Raw genomic sequence first — 5932 nt, 5'->3', positions numbered from 1 at the left:
GCATCTTATTATCCTTTGAAACTCAGAAATATTGATGTCTCTCAGCACTAGAACTCGGATGATATTATAGACTCTCTTTCTCTTGAAGCTCTGATTGATCCTTGAACACAGCTTTTTTTTATCTTTTATTTTTGGTGCTTTGCACCTTGAGTCTAGTTGTGACTCTAAGTGTTTTGTCTTCAAGTTTAACTTGATACAAGAACACCACAAGCACTTAACTGAGAACTCTTTGAGTTATAATTTTTCTTTTATTTCTCCCAGACAATGGTGCTCAAAGCCTTTGGCATAATCTGTCATTGCACTTGGTCTCGACTCTTAGTGGTTTATCTCAAGGGTTACTTGACACATTTACACCACAAGCATATAGTTAGGAAAACAACTCATTTGATCTTTTAATCATTTTAAACCTTCTTAACCATTAATGCTCAGAGCCTTAGACCTTGCTTCTTATTTTTATTTTCTTTTTTCTATTTCTTTTGCTTCAAGGACCAACTTCTTACTTTAGAGAATCCATAATATATCTCCAAGTTCCCGTACCTCAAGAATCAACATTCTCAACTTCAAGATCAAATATGTACTGTTCAATTCATACATTTAGAGTTATAGACAATACCATCACATCAAATTTACCAGAATAACTCATAATATATAACTCAAGCCTCATGCATTTTACTACTTCTTTTCTTTTTCTTTTGATTTTTCAAGATTAGTGAGTAATACATGAGACAATTTTTTTCGAAATAAACGTAAAATGACACAGTAAATAACTGAACTAGAAAAATAATAAAATACTACTACTGATCATGCAAAGGTTTTCAAACAGCAAATAGGAAATAAGATAAAATACTAAGAAGCAGAAAATAAAATAGGCAGAAGATAATGAAATTCAACCACCTCAGTAATGGAGGCCATCTCGCTCCTCAGGTTGTGCTCCTCCGTGAAGATGATTCACCTCACTTTGGTGCCGCTGATGATAATATAAATAGAGAGTTTGCTCTGCAACACCAAACTTAAAAACTTGCTTGTCCCTAAGCAAAGAAAAACTTTTGGCGCTAAACGCCAGCTTGGCGTTTAGCGCCCTTGAAGGGGTAAAAATTCTTGAAGGATAGCCCATTTTGGGCGTTAAACGCCCACTCATTAGCACCATTCTGGGAGTTAAATGCGCTCCTGGCGTTTAACGCCAGAATCTTTTGCTTCATTTTTGGTACTAAACGTCCAGCCTGACGTTTAGTGCCAGAGCCTTTTGAATGCTCTTTACTCCAGGGTGTTCTGTTCTTCCTTATAGGTCTTCCTGTCCCAGTTCTAAGTACGGTGCATGATCACAAACAATATTAAACCTAGAAAAACTTATGAAAATTAATAAACAATAAGAAATAAAAATCAAACTGAAATAAAACTAAATGATACTCATGGTTGGGTTACCTCCCAACAAGTGCTTCTTTAACGTCATTAGCTTGACACTTGATTATCAATTTTTCTTCCTCTTCTTCCAGTTGTTTAAAAGAAATGACTCCAAGGGAGGGGTGGAGAAAATTAGTGCTCTTGGATTGAAATTCCTCCTAACAAGTTTTCTTTTATTGTTATCAACTTGATTCATAGTGCTTGTTGGGGTAGGGGTTGGATTGATTTTTGTTGACCTTCTTTCTTTCATGGATGTGGTCTTTTGTTCCTTGGTCACAATTCCTTTCTCAGTGCTTTTCTTGATTATCTTCACCACTCTAAATTCAGGACTTGGGTGTTGTGTAATGGGTGTAGTGTACCCTTCATCAAAAACCTCTTGAATTGGTGGTTCAACAAACTCACCCTCTATGTAGCTCTCTGATTCACTAGAGGATGGACTCCTTTGAATAATTCTCTCACATTCTTTTGTAGGAATTTGCATTGCTTCTCTTATGAGGGAATTTACTTGTTCCTCTGCCCAATGCTTGGTAATCACCTCCACATCTCTCTATATATTTTTGACACTCATTTTTATATCTTTTATGCAACTGTGAGCAGTATTCCTTAATTCTTCTATGGCAAGCTCAAGAATTGATGATTCTCGACGTGAATAAAGAGATGTTGGCTCTTTATATGGATAAAAAGATGAGGGTCCTTGATATGAATAGAAAGATGGTGGTTCTTGATATGAATAAGGAGATGATGGTTCTTGATAGATAGGATATGGAGCACTGTAGTTTTCTTGGCCTTGCCAATCAAAATTCGGGTAGTTTCTCCATCCACAATAATATGAATCACTCCTTGGGTATGAGTACTAGCCCATGTGATCTCTCTTCATTATTTTTCCTCAACACAAAACACCAAACAAAATTAAACGCATCATGTGGTAAACAAAAAAGTAAAGAAATTTTTTGTTTTATTTATTTTTTTTTTTGGAAATAAAATAAAGAATAATAAAAATAAAAATAAAATCAAAAATAAATGAGAAGAGGTAAACTAAAAATTCGAAAATTAAACAAAGAAAAATACTAGTACTTTGAAAAATATTTTTAAAAGAAAAATTACTACGAGGACACCAAACTTAATTTTTAAAATTAAGAAAAAATTTTCAACTAAAATAAAACTCAAATTTTTTGAAACTATAAGGTAAAACAAAAATAAAAAGAAATAAAAAACTAAAAACACCTAATCTAAGTAATCAAATAACTATAGTTGTCAATCACAGTCAATCCTCGGTAACGGCGTCAAAGACTTGGTGTGGATTTTAAGAATATTCACAACTGAACCGGCAAGTGCACCGGGTCGCGTCCAAGTAATACCTCAAGTGAGTGAGGGTCGATCTCACGAGGATTGATGGATTGAGCAACAATGGTCAAATGATTAGTTTAGTTAGGCAAGCAAAAAAGTTGGTTTGGTGATTTTCAAAAGCATTAAATAATAAATCAAGAATAAAGAAAGCAATTTAGAGAATTAGAGAGAAATCAATATGATAAAACAGTTAAGGTATCAGAGATGTTTACTTTGCCGTTATTACCAACTATTTTCACAATGCATGATTCATTTCATTGCAAATTGTAATTAACTAAACCCTAATCTCTTAGTGATTTAGTTTTTTCTAATCTTTATTAATCGCCACCGTCGTGGTCACCTCTTTATAGTAGAACCTCTAAAACTAAACCTAGAATTCAAATTCAAACTAAATCAAAATAAAATCAAAACTAATTATTCAAAATCAAACTAAATCAAAACAAAACAAATCTAAGCAAATCAAATCTTTTCTTAATGACTCTCTAACTAATGATCCTCCTTGTGATTTATGCTTGGTGTCTTCAAATATTCATTAATTATGCAAATTTCTTGGGTTCGGGACTATTGTAGGCATTTGGCACCAGTTTGGTGGCGTTCAGCGCCAGAATTGGCAATGCTTGGGTGCTGGTTCTATCCTTCTTGGGCGCTAAACGCCACGTTTGGCGTTTAGCGCAAGAATTGGCAGTGATTCCAGAAGAAAAGTATAAACTATTATCTATTGTTGAAAAGCACTAGAAGTTGGCTTTTCAAAGCCGTTGAAACTGCATCAATTGGATCTTTATAGTTCAAGTTATTCTCGTTGAAAAGCAAGGAGGTCAGGGTTGACAACATCCACTTTCTTCCTTTGTTTTTGCACAAAATTCTGCCAAATTTGTTCGAATTTTACCTGGAGTAATAAAAACACCAAAATAACTCAAAGTAGCATCTAAAGAGGATTTTCGTACTAAAATAATATAAAAATTAATAAATTCTAACTAAAAATGACTAAAAAACTAGAGAAAAAAGGGTATAAAATGCTCACACGTTAGTAATGAATTATAGGAGCCTCTAAGAACTATCCGATACAATTGACAATTTAAAAATTGCTCAACTGTGTCCTTCTACTATGACATGGAGGGTCGATAATATGCTTGATATGGCGGCATGTGAAATGAGTGTGAGTCACGGATTAATTGATTAAAGAATGAAGCTCCAGGCTCAGTGTATGGATGTGTGTACGGTGGTGTGTATGGGTACTGGTATGGGTACATGATAGGTTGTAACTGTGGTTGTGGACGTGGCTGTGGCTGTGGTTGTGGACGTGGCTGTGACTGTAACTATGGAACATAACCAGTTAAACGCAGGTGAGCCCCAAATATGTCATTATACCATTGCATATACTCTTTAGATGCTTGAGAGTGCACTACAGGATCACCTACTAGAATGGAAGTTAAACGGTTTGTCCATCTCATAATGTATGCATAATGCTCATCTCTCCAATTTTTGTTCTTTGGTCTAGTCAGGACCACGTTGTGAGCTTCTGCAAGCTTAGTAGCTTCTCTAAGAACTTCCTGCTGTAAATCGAACTGCCTTTTGACGCTTTTCAGTAGATGCCATTCAATGTATTCAAATGATATCAGTGGCATGGTTGCACTCCATGTAAGCGATGTTGCAAGATTTTATTAAGAACTATAATGTTTTCCATACGTTCATGACTGTACGGGTTTTACATAAACTATAAAAGGATAACAAAACAAACATATAAATATAAATACAAAACAATGTACAATAATAAAAAAACTAATAAATATAATTAAAAAAAAACTTACTGTCTGCAAAAATATCAACTATTAACTGCCTGATATGTAAGATGGTCCATTTTTTATATTCATGAAATTGCGAGCACCAAGTAATCCAGCTGAAATAAAATGAAACCATATTATTCTAAACCAATATATTTAAATAATAATATATTTAAACAATGCATATTAAATAATATATAATAACTTATTATATTATATTAAGTAATTTTACCTGCACGCAAGCGAAAAGCTTGGCTGCAATCGCACCGGTGCTAGAAACGAAAACTGTTCCCAAGCCCATACACAAAACAGTGCCATTGGACCATCCACATTATAACGTGATGCCCGACATAATGTCCTATACAAATGTGTCAGGCAAGCGAACCTCAACTAAAGTCCCTAATCTCAGCAAAATTCCGGAGCAGAGGCAAAAACTTCCAATGGACTGTCAATCTTGATTTGTCACAAAATAAATTTGTGCCGAACAATAATAATATATGAATTTTTACGTGCATTTGTCTGTCGAGGGCGGTATCCAACTACAAGCGTCGCTTTAGGGTGTGGAGCCATGCAAGTTTGACATCACTTCCTTTGTGATTAGCTGCAGTAGGTACTGTCAAAAATTGTATCATGAATTCATTTTCGAGGCTATTACTGCTACTATCTGTAAATCCTGACACCAGTAAACCATCTGTACTGTCGAAAATTGTATTATAAATTCATTTTCGAGGCTACTGCTGCTGCTATTTGTAAATCTTGACACCAGTAAACCATCTGTCGGGAATCCAAAAATCATTGCAACATCTTCGAACGTAATCGTGCATTTACCGTATGGAAGGTGGAATGTATGAGTTTATGGACGCTACCATTCAATCAAGGTATTGATAAGTGCATTGTGTAAAGTAAGTTTTTCAAGTATCTGAGATATGTGATAAAATTCACTATCCCGTAACTCTATTTCAATTCGGGGATCATACACATTTTGGTGAATATATTTTGATCCCAAATCTCTTGAATTCTGAAACAAATTGAAAATATAATGAACAACAACACAACAACAACGACAACAACAATAATAATAATAAATGAACAAAGATAAAAAATAATTACATATGGTAGATGATCAAGATATTCAACAATATGATTTTCAAGACGCGTAATATCACGAATCATATTCTGCGTTTATTGTTTTTTTTTGAAAAAACATATTATATAATATTTATTAAATATATCTCTCACATGAAATGAATACATTTGAAATATTTTGTAAATTAAATTTTTTTAATCCCTCCTACCTACTTTTTAAAATTTAATATACTCGAAACATATTTAACAGATTGTTTCTCTACGACCTACATACAAAATAATACTTTCTATAAAACAAATTTAATATATTTCATCAA

The sequence above is a fragment of the Arachis duranensis genome, chromosome 5 (assembly GCF_000817695.3).
Source record: "Arachis duranensis cultivar V14167 chromosome 5, aradu.V14167.gnm2.J7QH, whole genome shotgun sequence".
In the NCBI taxonomy this organism is placed as follows: domain Eukaryota; kingdom Viridiplantae; phylum Streptophyta; class Magnoliopsida; order Fabales; family Fabaceae; genus Arachis; species Arachis duranensis.
Note: the sequence above shows the minus strand (reverse complement) of the source record.